Source organism: Pezoporus occidentalis, unplaced genomic scaffold (genome assembly GCF_034315485.1).
Source record: "Pezoporus occidentalis ecotype Australia unplaced genomic scaffold, CSIRO_AGI_Poc_V1 ctg16, whole genome shotgun sequence".
In the NCBI taxonomy this organism is placed as follows: domain Eukaryota; kingdom Metazoa; phylum Chordata; class Aves; order Psittaciformes; family Psittacidae; genus Pezoporus; species Pezoporus occidentalis.
The window spans coordinates 7,168,940-7,192,551 of NW_026913425.1; the positions used below are offsets into that span (position 1 = coordinate 7,168,940).

Below are 23,612 nucleotides of genomic sequence, written 5' to 3' on the forward strand. Positions count from 1 at the left end.
TGGGGCATCACACCCCTTTGCTAATAGAATGAGAAGATGACAGGATAATTTCTATGTAGAAGATCATACGTGTTCACACGAATTGCCTTTGCCTTTTGTGTCTCAGTGGTTTTCAGTTTATGATCTGTAACACACGGTCGGAGTCCGTGAATTTCTTCTCAGAAGACTGCAGGTGTAGAAGAAGCAAGCCTATTGCCAGTGGACTGGCAATATGCATCTGCTGACATAAGTTAATTGGAAAACATTAAAACTGATAACAGGCAAATGTTCGATATCCTCTTCTTGTAGCAATGTCATGTATCTTACTGGTCTCAGGCAGAAAAATGGACCGAACCTCAATATCCTGTCCTAAATCGTAACAGCAGAGGTGGTGCCGTGGCACCCACCTGGACAGCACGTACATGTGCAGTTAATGAAGTAGTAAATATTTGTAGTGAAAAAATACAACAAACTCTCGTAGCGGCGGCTGGGAGGCACAGTAAGTACCGTAGTGCGCATTGCCATCTTGTGGCTCCAGGGGAGATCGTCCGGGCCACGCAGGTAAAGTCGCCCACCGTGCACAAACCTACACCTGTCCTAGAAGGCTGCCCTACCTACTGTTTCTTGCTCCTACATTATGTCACTTTGGCAGCATAAGCAATCTCATTTTATGTCTCAGAAAACACACTTAGCATCAACAGGTGTTGAGGATTGTTTTGGACCAAATGCTCAGCAAAGTTGGGGTGCCTACAGGTTAAATTATATGGCACCTTTTCCAGCAAACACTTAAGAAGCCTTTTGGTGAGAAAACATTCTTATGTTATTTCATGGGTTAGCAAGTTGAACTGTTTCTGCAAAAGCTTGTTAGTATTACTAGTAACCACAAAAAACAAGGACCAGAATATAGCAGGTCTTGAGCAAGTTTTTCAAACTATCTTCGGATGAAACCAGATCTAGTGTTTGAGAAATAATTGAGAAATAATTAAGAAAAACTTGTATGAGAAAACAAATGCTTTTACATTCAAAAACACCCTGCTTTCTGAATCCAAATTCATGACATCTCAGTCAGAAAAGAGCAAATTAGTTTGAACAGAACAATAAAAGCCCTGAACCTGCACCCCACATTTGAATTTGGTAATTTCTAAAGCTTCATAATGTTTGAATATTTTGGTGTTGGCATTTATGTTCAAATCTGTTTTCTTTGGTGTCATTCAAACTGGAAGAAAAAACTGGCTGAAACAAATAAATTCTTTGATACTGCCACATGGTTCACATGAAGTAGACTAGAATGTCCCACTAAAAGTCGGTATTTTAATGCTTCTGATTTGAGCTTCATACTATGGCAAGGAAATTAGTTTTGCTTGGTGCTCTTTACTTCGCAGATTCTTGTACAAGTGTGGAGTACCATCTGCAGGAACAGAACTCACATCAACCCTTGAACCTGGGTCCAAGCCTAATTGGCACCTTTAGCAAGGTTACGATGCAGCTACTGAACAACTGAATATGGCAACATGGCAAAAAGTCAATTTTTAGAAAATGCTGGAAGTGAGGCTTATGATTTTCACCCATTCCTTCATTTTATGCCCCCTCCCCCCCCCTCCCCCCCCCAGTAGATTGGGAAAGAGAAAGAAATCTTCAAGACCTCTAAGTTGGCTGCCCAAGGACAAAATAGAACTCTCTGGGGGTGCTCAGAGGTTAACGTTACTCTCCTGAATTGAATTGCATCAAAACAGCCTTGTGAATAATTAAATGTGAATGAGCAAGTTGCACATTTCAAGGACACCCTTTCTTCAAAGTACTGGAGAGAGCAGCATGTTTCTTTACCCTGGAGCTCAGCTGAAGTCACCCTGACACTTTTCTATTTTCTGGGAACCAAGAAGTTGTGAAGTACTTCTGAATAAACCCAGAAAGTTGCCGCTTCAGCTCCAGTGAAGCATTTGGAGTAGACTCATTTTCTCTTTTTTTCAGTCTTTTCAGACTGCACTCAGCTTGCTGTTTATCAGCCCAATAGCTTGTTGCACGTTTCAAAGAACTCAGAAGGGTAAGCCTTGCAGCAGGGATTCAAGCCAAGAACGGCTTAGAAAGTATCACTCTCGAGTACACTCTGCTTCTCTTGTTTCAATTATCTAGAAATCAGAGACGTGCAACAAAGAACAGGAAAAGAAACCTTTTATCTGTGAGAGAGCCCCAAGTGACATACAACTCCAAATTAATAGAGAACACAGGTTTACAGACAATTTGCTAGAAGCATGCAGTCAGATGATTTGAAACATATTTTTGTTTTCTTTACATTCAAAGTATTTGTCCTAGGGAACAGACATAAATATTGCTGGTCTTTGCAGCAGTGACTTCATCATTCTGATTTAATCCTTCAAAGAGCTTAAGAATTATTTTGCTAGAAAGCGTTTAACTTAAACTGTGGGTAACTTCTCCCTCTCCTTCATCTGTAAATGTTGATATTTGTCAAAGATACCAGCTGATCATGTTATTAGCTTTCTTTTATTGGTTTTATCTGAAGATAAATTTAGTGAACTTCTCTTATAAGCTGTTACAACGACATAAAATGCTGTATGAAGCCTAGACGTTTCAAAATGAGTGGGAGATTGAGTTTGCTCATCCCTGTCTGTATAATCTTAGTTCATCACTGTATCCAAGATACTACTTGATCCAGGAAATACAGTGTGCATTGCCGGAACAGCGCAGGTGGAAGAAAACAGGCTCAGGGAATGATATCGTTCACGTAGTACCTCTTGGTGTCATATAGGGGGTAGGTGCTGAAATACAACTGAGGATCTGGGTCTAACTCATGAAAGCTGCAACCTCAGTTACCATTGCAGGGCTGAATAATAAGACACGGATCCAGTCACTGAAGTGACTTTGTCATGTGGTCTTCAGTGTATTTCACAGTGCCAAAAAATAATTAGTTAGAAACTCACAAATCATCATTCAGAAGTCTAAAGTTTTTACCTGTAATCTAAGTATGGAGATATAAAAGGGTTCAAAAACTTTCTTTAAAGTATTAAAAAGCTATTTTAGATATGTTAACATCAGAAATATTCTTATAAACTTTGGAGGCTGTATGAAATTTAGAGGAATTAATAACTTAGGATTCTTTAACTAAAATCAACTGTTGTTCCAAGGTCAAAACCTCAGTAGTTCAGATTGGACACCAAGTTAGATTTGCTGCACAGTAAATGTATGTCCACATCTGGGATAAAGGACATTATGAAAGACAACAAGGGGTGGATTCTGGAAAGGAAAGAGGGAAGGGAAGGGAAGGGAAGGGAAGGGAAGGGAAGGCAAGGCAAGGCAAGGCAAGGCAAGGCAAGGCAAGGCAAGGCAAGGCAAGGCAAGGAGTGTCTGAATTCCAATGTCTCTCTTCAGAAATACTGAAAGCATCACCGAACAGGAATTGAAGTTGAGAGACCCTTGGATATTTACTCAGAATTTATACCTGCTGCCAGTTGCTGACCTTGTAGGAAAGCCTCAAAGAGCCTTTTATCTCCCCTGACACAAGGAGTTAATTATTCAAAAAACAGCTGTGTAGCCCAGTCTCAGTGAATTTCCACATGTTCAGAAAGGGATTAATTTCTGCATCAGTGTCAGGACCAGAACAAACACAAAACTGGGCAGGCTTGGCGGTTACCCATCATAGGCTGCTCAAGGATTTGGGGCTTGATGACCTTTTGCTTAACTTCCAAAAGGATCTGGTGCAGCAGGAATCAGCTGTGCAGTTCCTGACACCTCTGCCACATTTCCTTCCAGCTCTGATATATCTTCCTTCCCTCCCCACCATCCCCACTGTCTATTGATAAACACTTTTAAGATGAATGTGCTTCATACTCTCTTTCATTAGCAAATACCTTCCTTTTAGTTGGAGATTCTTATGGGTCATATGTAGTACCCTCCTCATGTTGCTCAGGACAGGCACATTGACTTCAGTAAATGATGCAATGCTTCTGGGAGGCCCCCATCTGAAGTCTGAATTGACTGCCTGTTTTAATCTAGGAGTGGTGAGGTTATCACAGCCTTTCTAAAAGTTTCTATGACTTCCTTTTTTGATGAGCAGGCTGCCTGCTGCCTGAGACTGGTGACTGTCTGAAACAGTGCTGTATAGCACTATCTTCTAGTAGCTGATGTGTAAACAGCCTGAACCATCACTGCAGGATCGGCTTATCTCTACACTTACTTCAGCCAGTCTTTTATTCAGGACATATTCTTAGAAAGCAGCAGAAGAATCTGCTGCCTCATCTATCTGGTTTACCAACACCCATCCAGAAATCAAAATTAAGCCCTGTCTTGGGAAGTCTGTTTTCCAGGGCTATCAATGACCACTCTGAATTTGTTCATCACACTTATGCTTATGGCAGCTCTTAATGTTGCCTTAGCACCTTTGTAGCAAAATGAGCCTGATTAAGCTAAAGGAAGAAGCAGCTTGTTTCATCCAGTTGGAGCAGAGAGAATGGGCTGATGGACAACTTGTTAGTCTCATTTCTGCTAGACAATGAAAGTTTATTCTGACTGATGGCAGCTGTATAAAAAAACAGTGGGAGTGTTAATGAGAGTTTGACAATGAACGTTCTGGCAGCTGGGGATAAGGAATCACAGTGGTAACATCATTGTTCTCTCCTTTTGCAGTTGCTCAGTATCTTCTTATTTGCAAAACTCCATGGCCTTCACAGCGAGCTTTAGGAAGGAGTTGGAAAGAAATAATTCCTGGAACATACCCAGGAGGGTGCTACCGTCTATGGGAAGTGTGTGTGTGAAGTTAGTATCAAAGATATCAAAGAATATTGCCTGAAAGATTTTAAAGGAACACAGGTGACTTTTCAGGTCACTACACTGCCAGGAATATTTGGCATAGGTAGCAATGAGTGTCACTTGGATGCTCTTCCACTCTCTCAAATCTGTGCAAGTACACTGGATACCTTGTGAAAACGAGGTAATATGAGACTCCTGGTCTGTTACAGTCTGAACGGGGAAAGTTGTTGCAATGTTTTGGCTTCATTCATTGTGTCCAGATGACAGAAGAATTTGTGAAAATGAAAAATGATGGAGCAGAGGTGAGGATAAACATGTTAATCCATGACAGGATTTTGTACTTTAGAAGGCTTTTGTGTCCTAAAATGAGCCTTTGCTGAGGTTCAGATGGATGAACATGAAGAAAATATCCTGAATTGTTCCTAAATTGTTGGCTTGTGTTCAGGTGTCCCTGCCAGGCTGAAGCTGCAAGCAAAAGTCTCTGAGAAGAGAGATCCCTTTAAAAATGGGAAAGGCCTCTGAAAACAGACAAATAGGCCAAAGAAGGAAACATGCTGCAAAACAAGGCAAGAGAATTTATTGTGGTCAGCCTGAACTATCTTGCAACATAAATTCCTCATTGCAAACTTCATCAGTTTGACCAAATAAGCTTTCAGAAGCAGTAAAACTTGTTATTTAAGGTAGCAAACTGCGCCTCTGCAGCATGGAAAAAATATGAGAATACTAGGGAAATAAGCTTTCTCTTCTCTCTTGGACCTCTATGCAAAGATTTCAAGCTTAAGGTAATCTTCCCAACATTAGTCACTGGGAATTAGTATATCCTCCCCAGCTGTTGCTTCTAGATGCTGGGCCAGACTGTAAAAACTAAATAGACTTCAGTGGAATGCTTAAAATTCATTTTCTCACTCAAATGCTTTCATCTCACTCATTTCTTTGTGTTTACAGGCTGACAGGTTTCCTGAGGGCAGCCATGATTTAGATTTACATTCCCCTGGCCAGTCTGATTCTGAAGAAAAGTTATAACACCTGTAACATAATACCGTTTTTGAAAAGAGTGAAAAATGTCACGGTCTGAAAAGGAAGCCTCTAAACTCCAATAATCACAGTATATCACATATCTCTGCACCCCACGGTGGCACCTGAGGTCGCTATTACTTCAAAACACTTTCAATTCCCTTTCCCCTGTCTCCACCCACTCATTTTAAAGAAACCAAACCTGTCTCATCATGTTGGAGAGTTGGCTTTAAAAGTATCTCTGGGATTTCTCCTTTCTCTTATTCAGGTTAAGCTGGGAAAACTCTGGCGTCTTTGGGAGGGAAGAAAAACAACTGAGTGAAAGTGTAGTGTCTCTTTCTGACTGCTGTAAATGGCTGGACATCTTTGTGATGTCCTGCCAAGCACTGGACAGCCAGGATTTCACTCCTCAACATTTATGGGCTCCCACATATGGGCTGAGGGACATCAAAGTGTGGTATAAACTTCACTGAGAATAGTGCAGATTTAAATTTCAAGATGCAAAGAGCATGTGGTTAGAAACAACACCAAAGGGTTGCTTTGCAGATAACATTTAGAGGACAGGATAAGAGTTGAAGAAAGGGCGAGTCAGGAACAAGCCAAACACTCCTGCTTTCCTCTGAGCACCCCGTTATTCTTGAAGTATCTTTCATTTTATCATCATATTTAGAAACTGTTCACTGATATAGAATCATGGAATTATAGAATGGTTTGCATTGGAAGAGACCTTAAAGATCATCTAGTTCTAACCCCCTGTGGCAGGACACCTTGCACTGGAGCAGGTTGCTCAAAGCCCCATCAAACCTGGCCTTTAACACTTGATCTAAACCTCTCCTCTGTCAGTTTAAAGCCATTCCCTCTTGTTCTATCACTACAGGCCTTTGTAAAAAGTCCCTTTCCAGATTTCTTCTAAGCCCTTTTAGGTACTGGAAGACTACTGGAAGATCTCGCTGGAGCTTTCCCAAAGCCCAGCTCTCTCAGCTTGTCTTCATAGCAGAGATGCTCCAGCCCTCTGTTCATCTTCATGGCTCTCCTCTGGACTCTCTCCAACAGGTCCATGTCCCTTTCGTGTTGGGGGCCCCAGAACTGAATGCAGTTCTGCAGGTGGGGTCTCATTGACAGAGGAGTAAAGGGGGAGAATCACCTCCTTTGACCTCTTTTTGATGCAGCCCTGCATATGGTTGGGTTTCTGGGCTGCAAGTACTCATTGCTGTCTCATGTCGAGCTTCTTGTCAACCAACACCCCCAAGTCCTTCTCGGAGCTGCTTTGAATCCATTCTCCGCCCAACCTGTAGCTGTGCTTGGGATTGTTCTGACCCAGGTGCAGGACCTTGTACTTGGCTTTGTTGAACTTCATGAGGTTTGCATGGGCCCACCTTTCCAGCCTGTCCAGGTCCCTCTGAATGACATTCCTTCCCTCCAGCGTGTTTGCCCCACCACACAGCTTGGTGTCATAAGCAAACTTGCTAAGGGTACATCAATACCATTCTCCATGTCGCCAATAAAGATGTTGAACAGGACTGGTCCCAACACTGACCCCTGAGGGACACCACTCATTACCCGTCTCTGGTTGGGCATTGAGCGTTGACCGCAACTCTCTGTGTGGCCATCCAGCCAATTCTTTATCCACCCAGTAGTCCATCCATCAAATTTATGTCTCTCCAGTTTAGAGACAAGGATGTCGTGTGGGACAGTGTCAAATTCCTCGCACAAATCCAGGCAGATGACGTAACTGCTCTGAGTATGAGAAGAATACGAGCTTACACATTTTCTGCAGCTTTCTAGCTCCCTCCTTTTCAGTTTTCTATATACCTCTCTAATTCTTGTTACCAGACCATTTAAAAGCAAGAAGTTCTCAGTGTCTCTTGAAAAATGCTTTTCTTGCAATACTGGCTGCTGAAATGTAAAAACTCAGTGTTACATATCTCTCTTGGGTGAATTAGAGGTGTAAATAAACATACACTGGTAAGCAAGAAAAAAGAAACAGGCCCAAGAATTCTGAATAAACACCTCGAATTTCAGATATTTATATTAATCTATTTGGGGGTATTCTACCTTCGTCAATGGCAAAACACTTTTCAGCCTTCTAAGAAAGTATTTGGTGATAATAATTCAAGCCCCTGAGGATAGAAATAGAAATTAATATATTGTAGAGATACTCTGAAACTCACATCTTATATTATTTCCAGATCTGACTATTCTCACTATTTACTGTCCCCTTATGAGGTGCTTAAGAATCACAGATAATTCTATGAGGTTTCTTAAAAAATGTCATTCAACTTTTGTTGGACAAAAGAGCTGCTTCCAAAAAAAGTAAGTCAACATTACTTTGATCCTCCACCCATGTCCTTCTTCTGAGTAATCCAGAAACTAGTTTCCCATATCAAGCTTTATGATCATTCAGATTAGCTTCAGATTTGGAACTATGCTGGGAAGGAGCATATCATGTATCATAGCTCTTTGGACTGGGGAGAAAAAAGAGGGACAACCAGGTCACAAGTGACTTCCATCCACTGCAGTGCATGGGGACCTTACCCCAAGTCAGGATCCGATTTATTTCTTTATGGCAGTTCTTGGCAGCTGCAGCTGATGCAATAAGAATGTGTGGGCAGCTCTTGCTTGTAAGCTGGTAAATTGAAGCTCTGTCACCTTCATCTGTTTCTAACATAGGGCTGATAATGTTCAATCACTGCTTTAATCCTCTGTGGGGAATGTCATTTGAACACTGGTTTCAGTGTCCTGCAGGCTTTAAAAAAATATAGTCCTGCTTGGAGGAGCAGGTTGAACCAGATGACCTTCTGAGTTCCCTTCCAGCCTGAAACACCTTGTCACTTCCAAGTCTTGGTCCTTTTGTGGTGTAAGAAGCCAAGGCAGCCACGAAAATGCCTAGATTTGTTACCTGGCTCTGTGCCTGTGAGAGTGTGAAACGATGCATGAGACACTGAAAAAAACCACACTGCTTGCCCTTTTTGTCTGCTGTAAAATACTGGCCAATTCATACAAAATTCCAAGTCACAAAATTGCCATGTCATTGCAGATGCTCAGTGCCTCTTCCTCTGCCTGTGACACATGCAGGAGTGGCATGATTTCTCTCCCTCTGTGCCCTCAACAGTAGCAGCACTCTGTGTAAGGTAAAGATCAGGAGCTCATGAAGGCTTAGGCCTGCCAGCATTCACCAAGTATTCAGCCCATATGTGGTTTCTGAATGGTTCCAGCCCTGTTTCAGGAGCAGAAAACTGAGGTAGATCTGAGACTGAACAATACCGACAATATAAATGAAGGTAGCACACACTTCACAAATTTAAGCTTCAAAGGAAATTACAAATATGCAAATCTGATTTCCTTCTGCACTTATGGGTTTGGGGATCCTCTCCAAGACAGAATCAGCTAGATGCTGCCACAGTTCATAGAGTTTTGTCTCTCAGATATCAAGCTGGTCTGCTTTTGTCTTACTTCATTTAGAGCGTGCTTGCACATGCAAAACATTTGGGCTTGACAATATGGTTCTCTTCTTCTACCTTAGGAATCCACAAAACCTGAAATAACCTCTCCTGGGGTATAAAAGAAAGAGATGGATAATATGCTTCAGCCTTTAATGAAATATAATCCTTATTTATTCCTACAGCAGAGAGAATAACCCTGTAACTCAAATACAGAAGATTTGGAAGAGAATGATTTTTCATCTGACCTTTTATGTCAATGCATTTTTTAATTTTGTATATCAACACAGGTGCAATGTTGGAAAAGTTTGCGCTGTTGAAAGTGATTAACAAGAACCTGTGACTTAATATTATGTAAACATAATATTTTGTAAGCATAATAAAAGTTGGAATAAGAGCAGTACCTGCTTGAATCTGTGCTGTTTAGCAAGCACCTCTAAGGACCTCATCCCAAACAGCTGTCTTTTTACAACAGGATTGTTCGAGAGTGGGGCAGGCAGAATCTGGGAACCTGCACTGAGATGCAGCATTCCTCCCCTGTGTTACTCTGTTTTCAGATATCTTGTTCTTACATGGAAACAAATGGAATTGCTATCAAGTGCTGGTAGGCAGTAATTCTACAACTTGTGTGGAGTTTTTCCTTCAGCCAGAAGACTTGCAGTAGAGTTTAAGGGAGGAGGAGACTCCTCAATACAGGAAAAGGCAGGGTAAGATCAATCTTGTTATAGTTATTTAGTTGTGACTGGAGCCAAAGCCTAGCATATTTGACCATGTATAATTTCACTTCTCAGGTCACAGCTCCATCTGCAATCACCCTAAAGTCACCCCAGGTAGGGTGTGGAGATTAACAGCTATAGGTATAACTGGGATGTTCATGAACCCCTTTTGGGCACTGGTTACTTTTGAAGATCACAGAATGACAGAATGATTGAGGCTGGCAGGGACCTCTGAGGTCATCTGGTCCACCAGGGTCACCTAGAGCCAGTTGCCCAGGACCACATCCAGACAGCTTTAGAACATCTCCAAGAAAGGACACTCCACATGCTCTTAGGCAACCTGTGACAGTGCGTAGTTACCCTCAAAGTTTCATGTGCTGTCACTGCATGCTACTGAAAAGAGTCTGCCCTTCTCTGGTTTGTTATCATTAAGTGCCCAAGGTGGGCTTGGCTGGGGATAAGGGAGTATTCCCCCACCAATCTCCATCTGGGTGAGGACAGCCCTTCAGAAATTTAACTGTCTTAGGCTTTAACTAGCAGAAAATATTTTTTTTTTGAATGATGTATCTGTCCCAGCTCACTACATAGCCTGAAGGGAAGTTATTCAAACTTCTTAGCAGCTCCTTCCACATTTCTGATAGAATCAGAATTAGCCACAGCTATTATTCTGTTATTCAAAGTGGGTTGTAGAAACAATACATGTCTGTGTATTTTACTGTTTAGAGATGGGAGATGACAGGGAGTCCCCAGCTCACTTGTTTGCTACAGCGTGGACCTCACCTGGTGCTGGAGTCCAGACTTTGACGGGTTGTGATGATGGTCTTAGCACCTCCTCATGACTTGATTCTTCTCTTTTGAGGAAGTAGTACAGCCAGCATACCTATACTAAAATATTCTCCTGCTATGATCTGCTACCAGCTAATGTGTGTGCCTGTGGTATGCTGACATCAGAAGCCAAGAACTCATTCAATTGTTTGCTCAGTTCCCTTCAGTGGGTGGGGGAGAGAACTGGAAGGACAAAACCCATGATAGATTGAAATACGGTTTAATAAGTGAAGAAAAAAAATCCCAAACAATGACAATTAATGCAAAGGCAATGACTCATCACCATCTCCATGTGTTCTCACTGACACTTGGCCAGTTTCTGAGCAATGGTTATTTTGGAAAAACTCCCCATCCTTGTTTTATTGCTGAGCAGGATGTTATGTGGTATGAAATATCTCTCTGGTCAGTTCAGGTTAGCTGTCTGTCCTGGCTGTGTCCTCACCCAGCCACTTGCCCACCCCCAGACTACTCACTGAGCAGACAGAGAAAGGAATAGAGAAAGCCTTCATGCGGTGCCAGCACCACACAGCAGTATCTAGAACATCACTGTGTATTCCACAGTGGTGGAATTGGTTTGGTTACAAATCCAAAACACATCATCTTGGCAGCTGCTGTGAAGAACATGAACTCCATCTCAACTAGATCCATGCAGTCATAAGAAAGTCATACGAACTCCCTACAGCACTAGAACGACAGTTTGGCTCCATGAGTCTTCAAGAGCTCAGTAGTATGGCATCAATAACATTGTAAGGAACCCCATAGTTTCATGTCTCTGCAGAGAATCAGTCTGATATTTTATTAAATTCACAGGCTGTGCAGAGATAATGCCACTGTAGATAATGTTATGTGTATTTGTAATGACTATCTTCAATGAAATTCAAAAATAATATTCCAGAAAACAGTGTGTCCTGAAGTATAATCACAAAAAGGCACTCACTTCTGCTTTCAATTCATTGCATAATGTTCCCTTCAGTCCTTGGTTTACTAGCCTCAGTCTTGACAATTTTCTGACATCTTCACTGGGACTGGCTATTTCTTTCTGAAGTCATCAGTCAGCATCACAGCAGTGAAAAAAAAATATTAAAAATTAGATGAGTATTAGAGAACTTACCATTTCCTTTGAAAGAAAGCTAGCAGGAATTGTAATGTCAAATATGGCCAGCAATGTCCAGTCTATTGTTTATAAAAGGCCCTCTGTAAGATCCCAAGTTTTGACTTTGATAAGCTTAAGCCAGTTGTTAACCCACCATGCTGCTGCAGGGATGAGCTGGGCCTCAGTCCCAGAAGTAGAGAGTTTGCCACTGAAAAAAATGCTGTGGAAGGAAAAAGAAATATAAACTATCTGACTAAATCATAATTGTGCTCCTAGTAAAGCATAAAAATCCCCCAAACCAAACAACCAAAACAACCTCTACAAAAGACCCGAATCAGAAAAGGATTAGTAATCCACAGTTTACAGAAAAAGAGTTGGGGAATTATAGAATCACAGAATCAGAGAATCGTTAGGGTTGGAAAGGACCTTAAGATCATCTAGTTCCAACCCCCCCTGCCGTGGGCAGGGACACCTTACACTAAATCATATCACCCAAGGCCTTGTCCAACCTGGCCTTGAACACCACCAGGGATGGAGCATTCACAACTTTGCTGGGCAATCCATTCCAGTGCCTCACCACCCTTACAGTAAAGAACTTCTTCCTTATATCCAATCTAAACTTCCCCTGTCAAAGTTTTAACCCATTACCCCTTGTCCTATCACTACAGTCCCTAATGAAGAGTCCCTCTCCAGCATCCCTATAGGCCCCCTTCAGATACTGGAAGGCTGCTATGAGGTCTCCACACAGCCTTCTCTTCTCCAGGCTGAACAGCCCCAACTTTCTCAGCCTCCGTATGTTGTATGTTTTATATATATGTATGCATTACTATACCCACTGAGACCTCATGGTTATCTGCCATTTTGTCAGTCTGTGTCATTCACAATTGTTAGGAGCTCCTGTGATTACAGATCTCTGCAAGAGCTACAGCCTGATCATCTGTCAGAGGCAGCTCTCCACAGGAGTTAAGGACCTACTGGAAAAGCTGGGCTGTCATAACAGTGAGCAGATAGATGAAGTGGCAAGGAGGTGAAGATGTCCTTATTTTTAGTAAAAATGGAATTTTAATGTACTGTAACTTTCAGAATTTGTCAAACATGCAGACTTAGCTATTTTAAAGTTATAAAGCTCAGCAGAAGTGGCACTTTTACATATTACAGCTCTTACACACTGTCTCCTTCATAATTTTTCTAGTTTGCAGATCTGAAAGGACATAACTGAACATACTGTAAATGTTTAATTCCCCACAGCCTGTTCAAAGCAACACTGCGAAAGCCATCTCCTTATCACTGTGCTGCTCTGCCTGACTTACTCTCTTCACTCACTTTAAAGTCTTCACATCCCGCATCAGGCTTTCATAGAAGTATGGAATAGTTTAGGCTGAAAAACATCTTTAAGATCATTGAGTCCAACCACTAGCATAGTTCTGCCAAGTCCACCACTAAACCAGGTCCCTAAGCATTACATCTACACATCTTTCAAATACCTCCAAGGATGGTGACCCAACCACTTCCCTGGGCAGCCTGTTCCAGTGCTGGACACCCCGTTCCAGTGCTGGACACCCCTTTCAGCAAAGAAATTTTTGATAATACCTGATCTAAACCTCCCCTGGTGCAACCTGATGCCATTTCCTCATTCTATCACTTGTTACCTTGGAGAAGACCACCACCCACCTTGCAAAAACCTCCTTTCAGGTAGCTGTAGAAAGTGACAAGACCTCCCCTGAACCTCGTTTTTTCCAGCCTAAGCAAGCCCAGTTCCCTCAGGTGTTCCTCATCAGACTTGAGTTCTAGACCCTCCACCAGCTTCATGCCCTGCTTTGGACACACTTCAGCAACTCAGTGTCTTTCTTGTAGTCAGGGGGCCAACAAAATATGTATATAACTTATAAAAAGGGCAATTGATGAATCTGATTCAGTGGGTGAAAATCTTGATGTATTATGCCTATTCAATATACAAAGTATGATGCAATACTGCATCAAGAAGCTGCACTTCACTACAATATTTACTTATATATATGACAAATCTCTTTATTCTTGATTCCAAAATGAATTTTTAATTTCCATCAGTTCTCAAGCAATCTAACCTAGTCTTTTCTGCCACCACATTTTCTGATCATCTTCCAAAGCTTGCAAAAACTCTGCTATGGTCTTCGTTTTAAACACTTCCCCCTGCCTTTTGCCAGCTGGATTGGAATGTACCTGCAGCCCTGTGGGTATTTTTGCCTGAACAGCTCCATTAGCTCCGATCCATGTGCACGCCTCTATACATGATCCAGCCACTAGAGGGGACAGAGCTTTACGCTGATGCAAAAGCTCCTCAGATGAGATTTTGTAAAATACCTGTTTCTAAACAAGGCTTTTTCTTTGGCAGAAGAACAGGTCAGACAGGTGACTGACTCACCCCCTGTTCCTCCCTCCCCCGCTTTTGTTTTCAGACTTTCAGGTTGGTGGCACAACAGCTTGCAAAGAGGCAGGCTTGTGTTGCCAGGGTGTTACTCCCCTTTGTAGAGACAGAGATCTCTCTCCCAAGGTATTCTGCTAGGAATGGAAATAATTGTGCTCACATTGATGAGGCACTCTGAGATCCTGGGAGGCAAAGGCATGTCACACAACAAGAGCTGGAGTTAATATTCAGCACTCTCCACCACTGTGCTTCCTGTCTTTTGTATTCCCTGCCTTTTAAAGTGTTGCAGCTGCTTGCCATACTGCAAACCAGCTTCCTTTCTGGTTCTTTAGCTCAATTTGGTTTGCTTTCTCTCTCACACAAACTCGTAAGTTCTGTATATAACAATTGTGATGTATACAAAAAACTCTTAATGATCCGATCCTGTTAAGAACTTCTCACAGATGTAAAACAGTTAAAGTCTCCTCTACTTTGTGTCTTCCTGTTGCTCATATTCCGTGTGCTTTGGTTGTGCTCCTGTATAACCTGCTGGTTTAATTTGGCTGGAACGAAACAAACATCTTCTGTCATTTATGAACTGGCTGTAGGGCATCTGAGTGTTTTATAGCTGAGTAAAATAAATCTTAAACTAGAAAACTTGAATAGCTTAGCCTGTGGTTTGAAGGCATTAAATGAGAACTCAAGGGCATGCACCAGCTTCTCTAATGGCTGTTGAAATGCTGCTTTGGGGGAACATGTCAGGTCATGCAGACAGCTGCACTTTAGTTGGAAATGGTGAAAACTAATAGTATAGCATTTAAATTAATGAATATTTGGCAGTATTGGTGTGACTGTGCTCCTGTGGGGATCTGGAGATATAGCAGGGGTAAAGAAACTTTAACCAATCAAGACAATTCACTTTCCAGTTTTGTCATTCATTTAGATTAAGAGATCATGGTGAGACTGTCTATGATGCTGGCAGATTGTGGTTAGTCTTCCTGTGATGCTGAGAGTGAATTGATTTCCAGGTTAGTAAAACATATGATTATTACCTGGTTAGTAGATTCTTGAATATATGACTCATAAAGCTGTATCACTGTGTCTTAAAAGACTTAGTAAGGTGAAAATACTGTTTAAGCTTGAAGCTAGCAATGGTATGCAATAGAAATATTAAGAGATCTTAATGGGAAGAGGATAAAAAATGACCCAAGCTCCTTTTTAGTACATAACATCCCTACAGCTGGTGTTTGGGCAAGGAGCTGTTAAACCAAAAGATGGGGGGGAGGGAAGGAGGAGACATTTCTGCATACACTGGGGAAAAACTTCACTAGATTGCCTAAAGCAATTGTCAGAGGTGGCTCCTGTAGTCATCATTAGCCATAAGAGCAGAAAAGATACAGATATAAAACTCTTCAGGACATGTCCACCTTAGAGGATGGTACAGAGACTGATTAGAATCACAGGCAACTGGCAGCACTGCAGTAGCCAAGGAAAATCTTTATTATTAAATATAATCTTAACAATGCATTTGCTATTTGATCTTTTTGGTAAATTTCTTCCATTATTGTGAATCTACAGTTTTTAAGTGTTGTCTTATTTGCAAAACTTAGATAGTGTTAGGTCTGGAAGAATGATCGGACACAAGGCATGCCATTCCCGGGGGACAGATGTCTTATAAACCCCAGGTGAAGACCATTGCCATAGTCACCAGTATGTCCTAGCTTTTCAAAGGCCAAAGGATGCATCTAGTTCGAGGTGGGAATGGTAGGATTTCTGCATAAAGAACTTTTTATGCCTGTCACTGGAAGATGACATGATTCAAGATCATGGATTAAATGTCAATGCCTCAGGAACCAGACTGCGACAAACAAAACACCAACAGTTGCAATCCCCATAAACTGTAATCTGTTCACATGAACAGTCGTACTTCATCCAGCAGTACTATGCAGAGAAGGCATTGATAAGCACGGATACATATTTATCAATGACCTGCTTTCTCAAGACACAAATTGACTTTTTATTTCCTCCTTTTCTTGAGTTTGCAGAGGCCTACAGCCTGCACACTAACACTTTATTCAGTTGTTCAGGCGCTGTAAGTTTCTATTGAATTTTCAGCTCTTTTCCCCTTTCATAACCTCAGACTCCAGTTGGGTTGCTGGGGAGTAAGTAAATCAGTGCGCAGTCTACCATAGGGTTTAAGAGTGGCTAATTTCCGAAGCTAAATGATTTCCAACAAAGTATGGAATAGATTACTAAGTGTGATAGTGCCACAGAGGGTACTGCACCCCCCTTTCTGTTACCCTTCTCCTCTCCAGACTTGGCTGCTCATGCTCCAGGGATTTAAGGCTCAACTCTGCTCCCACCTGGCTGTATAACATTGGCTCAGACTGCTGGCGAAGCTGCTGACCTGTTACAAAGTACTGTGCAAATGTCTGTAGAAAATAAGAAATAATGATAACAAAGGTAAAATTACAGATCAAGGTATCTCAAGAACTTGAGAGGAAAGACACTGACATGAGGAGGAGTAAACTTCTAACAGAAGAAAATGGGGAGCTGCTTGCTGGTTTATGAGGTGTCTGTAGTGTTGATGGAGCTAGTGGAAGATGTTTGTTCTGTAATCCCAAAGGTTTGCTCTCAGGAGCCACAGTGGTGGTTGCACTCCCTCAGATGTTGCCCACCGGGACAACAAAGTCTCCTTGGATGCCTTACAAGAGGTGGTGAATTTAGCTCTGTCTTGTAGCTCATAAAATCATAACTATCTTTTGTGTATCCTAGCCAGTAAATACTTGTTGTGTACTTGTAAAGATCTGCATATACTGTTTGCAAAGTCTCTTCACCTGACTACAGACACCTGAACAAATAGACCCAAAAGAGGGGTGACAGCAGGATCTTTTCCTCAAAATGTCACCTCCAAGCCATTTCAGCACAGGCAGACTGTATGTGAAGCCACCAGTACACATGGAAGAGTATCTCACACAGTTATTGGGGTTTACCCAGCACAGAAAAACCAAAGTCACTACCTAGGGGACTTAGATAAAAGCTTTAACTTTTACAACAGGTGTTCTGTGCCTTGCTTGTTCTGATTTATTAACAATATATAAGATGATCCATATTTGGCCTCTGCCTTTAAATCATAGGATTTTCCATTCTAAATTACAACCTTTGCATTTTATTAGTGTGGCTTAGTCTTTTCTAAGCCTTTACTATGTCCATATATCTTACCCACATTCTAAGAACAAGCTTTTGTACTTATTATAAATTACCTTGGCAATGACATGACCACATCCACAGACATACTTGACAGTGTGATGCTGCTGCCCTGGATCTCTGCAAGCACACACAGAGAAGGAAGAATTTGTATTGTAGTCACACCAAAAGGGGAATTTGTAGGCTAGTAGCATAGGTTAAGCTTGGGGTGACGAAGCCTTCTGAACTGTTGCCTCTGCTGGGACAGAATCTCTGTAAGCTATGTGAAGGTGTTTAGGCCCTCTTTCTCAATTTCCTCATTCCTGGAAAGGGTGTTTTAGTTCCTCTTCCCTTGGAGGGACACAAGAATTGATAGATTAATGTTTGTAAAACACCAAAGAGAGAAGCACTGTGTAATGCCATGGTTGATTATTGCTACTCAACCTTCCAAAGAAGAATCAACCTATGTCTAGCCTTTGAGCTCAGCTGGATCTTTGGGGCGAAACAGAAAACTGTTCCATAAGAGCTCAGAAGCTACAGCTTGACAGCCTCTGTAAACACAGCAAGCCAGGATTTGCTGTGTGCCCTGAGCTTTTGGCATTTGCCTTACCCCTGATTCTTTCAGCTTTAGCTGGGAATACATTATTACATGTTAGTATTATTATAAAAAAAATGAACTTGCTGGTTGGTATTACCAATTTGTTGCTAATTTCCATGAATGCCTCCTCATTCTCCCTTAACTCAAATATCAGATGTCTGAATGCTGACTTTGAAGTCTTTTGGAGCAATGAATTACAAGTATGGACTCCCAGGAGACACCTGTTTGATAAGTCCCTGCCAGAACAGTGGCCAAACATGACTGGGTGTTTGGCCCATCTGAGCGAGGACTGGAGAAGGAGATGTTGTTATCCGAGGAAAAGATAAGAAATCATGAAAGTGTACTGAGCAAATTCCAGCAGTGGTGCTGTGACCTCTCCTAGCAGTGACAAAGGGTGGCACACATCTTTGTCTACCCAGAAGACATTAAGATAATTTCTGGAGGCATTTCTGGTAGTTTACTACAGTAATTATTTCTTTGACCTGTGTTGTACAATAATACATCATGAAGCAAATTTCTCATCTTCAGGCTTCAGTCCCTGGAGATGGATGTTTTGCATTTTGCGGGTCTGGAGCATCTGTGATGTGGATAATCCCACCTAAGACTTGCTCCACTGAAACCACTTCAGTGAAAGCTGTCCTGGTTCAGGGACTGCACAACTTGAGAAAAAAAATAGCGTCATTTTTTTCCCTGCCTAGTTATGGTTTTCTTTTGCAATGAAATGTGTCTTGAGAGTTATTAGCAGAGTCTGAATTGCTCATTCTGTTAGCTGAATGGCACCACCGGGATTGTGAAATCATGAATGCTGTGACCCAAAGGGTCCTGAAGAACCTTTGTGAGAAGAACAAGTCATTACTTAACTTGGTGTTGGTGTCAGGGCTACTAATGGGCTTCTTCACAGAAAGAGGAGATAGAAAAGTTGAAAGGGACTCCATCATCTTAAGGTCACCTCATTTCATGCACTACTCCAGAAAGTTTCCAAGTAGTGGGAGAAGTAGGGTACATGTCCTTGGAAACTTGAAGCCATTCAAAGCCTCTAGGGAAACCCAGAAGATGTCCAGATAGAAAGGCAAAGGCTGATAGCATCTGCAATTCTACAGCCTTCAACCCTGCAGTAACTGCAATCCTGTCCAGACTCCTCATGCCCCCTGAGACTGTGCTGCTGCAAGGGATGGACTATCAGCTCCTTGCCATAAGATCAATCTAATGTCTCCTACTATGGGAGGAGCATGTCATTCACTGGAAGCCAGTGTGACAGGCTCAGCTTTTTGCATCCCCGCAAACAGTGCTGCCAAGAGATCTCTCTCAGGCACACATCAGAAGAGGGTCCTGACAACTTGGAGCACACCTTCCTGCTTCATCAGCAATCCATAGCCTCAGGCTCTGTACCTCCAGCCAGCTGTACCTCTGTCTCCAGCTCAGCTCTCTCTGACCCTGAAAGTCTGCAGTGGAGGGTGCCATTCCTGCATGTCCCAGTTCAGGATTGCATGAGTAGCTTAATGAGTAGCAAACACAGCGGTATACTGCATATCTTGCTGCTTTCTCTTCCTCTGACAACCCTTTCAGCAGTGTGAAGGTTCATCATTTGCTTTCTTCTGAGCAGAGTCTCTTCTCTTTCAGCGGTATACTGCATATCTTGCTGCTTTCTCTTCCTCTGACCACTCTTTCAGCAGTGTGAAGGTTCATCATTTGCTTTCTTCTGAGCAGATTCTCTTCTCTTTCAGCTGTCCCTGCCACAAACCTGCCAACACAAAGATAAACACCTCTGTGGATTAAGTCCTTTCAGTTCCCTGGGAAAGGAAAGGATGCATGTCACTGAGCAGTTTCCTGGTTGGGAGCCATTCCTGTGGCACTTGACTTCGTCCCAGGCCCTTTAAACACCTGTGTTACCAAAAGCAGGGATGTAGCCACTGTATAAAGGACAGTAGTCCCTGGAAGGGATCTAGGTCTCAGCTGGGCTAAATGAATGTGGCAGGGGGCTGCAAAACATACAGCAGGGGTCACAGGTGCCTGAAATCGGGTGGAAAGTTCAGGTCTTTTGTGGCATGATGCTCTGCATTGCATCAAAAGGTATGGCTATAGTACGCCTACAAAAGGGACTGAGGTTGGTTTTACAAGGTTACAGCCCATGGCTTGTCTAAAATTAGCAAATAGACATATTTGTCATGGAAAATCTTATTCTGGAAGCAGTTGAGTTCACAGCAAATCAAGATGTGGTGTTTCAGTGTTCTCTTCAGCTGAAACAACATGTGGAAGAAGTTTCATAAGACTCAATATTGAGTATCAGTGGGTTTAGATAAAACCTAATCCCACTGCATGGTTAACACTAGCAAAACAACCAGTGGAGGAGTGGTTTGGATTAGATTTTTTATGTGGGACTGGGTGAAAATGTCTCAGCTCATATCTGCTCCTGAAATTGTTAAACTTTGCAATAAATATTTCCTGATTCTGTATTTATACATATACTTAATGAAGATGTTTGAATGCCAGAAGTGATCAGAATTATGTCTCTTACGTCGTTTCATAAGATGCTATTCTATCTTACACCAATAAAGACAAATTACTTTATTTGGACTTCAGTTCTCAGTCTTTTCAGTATCAGTCTGGATAGTTTGCTGTAGAATCAAAAATCTTACCAGTTTTTATCATTATTAGTGTGACTGCACAAAATGCACCATTCATGGTTCACTTTTCATTATCAGCAAACATAACACTAATTATGAATGTGGCTAATTTCCAAGTCAAATAAAATTGCTTCAGAATCAGGTCTGTTCAGCTTCCACTGATTTGATACCAAACTAGTGCTACTTCAAACAGTTTCTGCTTTTGCGTTGGTTGGTGGGGTTTTTTTTGGTGGTGTGTTGGCGGGGGGGGGGGTGGGGGAGTGTCTTTTTCTTTCTTAAATTTAGACAGTCAATGACTTTTTGTCTCCTTTGGAATTTTTTTTATTTATTTGGGTTCTCTTGTTTAGATGTTACACATTATCTGACACTGCACTGCACCATCTGCTCTCCAAGGTGAAAAAAAGTCCTTGTTTACATTTCTATAAGTGTTTTCCACTTCATATGTATTATCAGATGAACTTCCTGACCTTTTCTAGCACTCTAAATAATTTGTCAGTATAATGAAAGAATACATTGCTCTATGATTTGTCACTTGTTGTACTGGTTTAATTGATGAAGCAGAAAGCATCTCTGCATCTAGATTGAATTTTTGCAGCCTTCTGATTTAAAACATAATGTAGATAATGTGGGACAATTTCATGTTTTGAGTGATTTGCCAGATGGCTACATGGACGGGGATATAATTTAGATGAGTCTGCTATTACATTCCTCCATGTACGTGTTTTATAAAAGATCTTTAGTACATTATCGGTGGAAAAAACAATTAGGAATCTTCCAATCAGATCAGTATTTAACATTATGGATTGATTCCATTTTTTTTTCTTTTGCTCCACCAGTTAATGATTTTATAATCCTATCACTTAAATACCAAATCATCGCTCAGTGACAAGCCAACTTGCCTTGCTTATTCAAATGTATTCAAACCTCCTTAGGACTGGAAACAAGCTCTGAGATCTGAGATGAGTGAGGTTGTTGGTTCATTTTTCGAGGTGTAATCCAGAAAGTGCACAGATATGCAAGGCTGGAAAAAGGACATTTGAAGAGCAAGACAATTTCCATTTTGGAAACTGAGGTGGCTCACTCTATCTTCACCTCTAGCCTGGATACAAAAAGGCAGAAGTTTGCACTGGGGAAAGATTATTGCCGTTCTCACCAAGGATGTGTGCCTGGGGAGGAACAAACCCAGATATACATGACTGATGAGACTCATGTTTCAAGTGGTATTACTGCTTGCTCTGTGTGTAACAGGACTTTGTTATACAGCAGTATTTGGTTTTTTGTTTATGCTGAGAGACACCCAAGAGCCCTTTGCCTGCTGGATGCAGCACTTCAGCTGCCTGCAGCCATCTCAGCAGCCCCAATCTTGGCCAGGAGGAAGCAACCTCCACCCTGCTATGCCCAGTCTGAGCCCAGAGGTAACCTGTCTTAGCTCCTTGCCTAGCAGCACTCTGCTCCCAGGTGCCACCAACCCCAGGGGCTGTGGGGGAATCTAGCCCAACAGGGTGAAACCTCACATACTTCCAGCCTTTCAGCTGTGCATGCTGTTGTCTCTCTGTAGTCCAGGGTTAATTTTGCACCCATATTAGAACTTATTGTTGACCTAAACTTGATGCTGGTTCAAGAACATGTTTGTGTACATTTTTGCCTCTACCTACCACATTCTAACATCTCCTGGAGCACAAAACTAGTCCTGATATGCTCTATTTTACTGCTGGCAGAATTGCATATCTGTTGTGTTTTGGTTTTTTTTTTCTGTAGGACTAGGGATACATGAAAGTGCTGCATTGTGCCACAGTTTCCCAAAGCATATTTATCCATTCAGGTCTGTCTGGAGTACAAGTTCTCACAGCAGAATTAGTCTCTTGAATATTATTGAATTGCAGTCACAGACAATAAAACAACAGTCTTATTTAAAGGTCTGCTATGGTAGCTCTGCTACCAATAGTAATATCTTCCAACTCCTGGCATGGAAATATTAGTTATGAGGACCTTAGGACAGCCTTTCCCTTATGGCCCCAAAAGGGATGGTGACCGTAATGGATGGGAAAGGTAGGGTAGCCCATGCTGTGCAAAAGAAAGCAAATGAAAACCATCTGAGTGCTTTCCTACCCCCAGGAAGGATGCAAGCTGAGATAGGGTCATGTGTGCACTGATTTAGAATAACATTTCCTTCCTATGTTAGTCTCTATGAAAATGCAAACAGGTGTTAGAAAGCTAGTGTTTCATTCTGACAAAATCTGTTTCAACAACAGGCCCAGGCTGCCCCCCTTAAGGAGACTGGAAGGAGAGATGGAAAATAATAAGCAAGCTCCTCCTAGAGGCGCTCTGCGGCTCACCCCGGCTGTAGATACCACTTCCTTTAGTTGATTTGCTCCTCTCACCTCCATCCCTGGATAACACTGCATGTCAGCAGTGATTGCCGTGAAAAGAATGAGACTTTGGCCTGTGTCAAGAGCTGGAAGTGTGCCCAGCACTGAAGCAGAGGCAACAGGCTCCTGCTAAGGCTGTCAGCCTTCCCCTGCTGCCTACAGACGGTGCCAAGGAATAATCCCTCGGCTACATTTACCTGCCCTAGGGCCAAATCCTGACGCGGGTAATGTGCCTGAGCAGGAGAGCTGGGGAGTGCATTCCATAAGGCTCTCGCATCAGCCGTGGGCAGGAGAGAGGAAGAGAGGAGGAGCAGCTATCTGTGCTTGCCCCTGTGTGCACACAGCGAGCAGGGAGCAAACAAGCAGCGGCTCTGCAGGTGTTTGGGTTGGTAGCCTGTCCTTGCCTGGCATCAGGGTGGTAGCTCTGTGCTTGTCAGGGACAGATGTGTGCGGCTCCACGTGAGTCAGGTGTATGTTTTTCTCAGGAGCACATGCTGGAAAAAACGTGTTAGAATCCACCTGACTGCTTTCTTCAGCCTTACGTAGTTAATACAGCAATATACAGCCCTTCATGTAAGATAAATGCCCCAAATTTAGCCTGTAATTCTAATTCTGAATATTTTT

The 23,612-nt window shown here is 42.2% G+C and overlaps 1 long non-coding RNA gene across 2 annotated transcripts; it reads right to left on the reverse strand.

The window, feature by feature from the left end:
* Positions 1 to 10,286: 10,286 nt before the first annotated feature.
* Positions 10,287 to 17,746, reverse strand: LOC134160351 (uncharacterized). Of its 2 annotated transcripts, XR_009963528.1 has the most exons (4): positions 17,475 to 17,746; positions 16,512 to 16,643; positions 11,847 to 12,048; positions 10,287 to 11,346 (listed from the first exon to the last, which is right to left on the reverse strand). It is a non-coding gene; the product is annotated as an uncharacterized LOC134160351 (long non-coding RNA). The 2 variants fall into 2 exon arrangements; XR_009963527.1 differs by lacking the exon at positions 10,287 to 11,346 and having other exon boundaries at positions 11,364 to 12,048.
* Between the last annotated feature and the right edge of the window lie 5,866 nt (positions 17,747 to 23,612).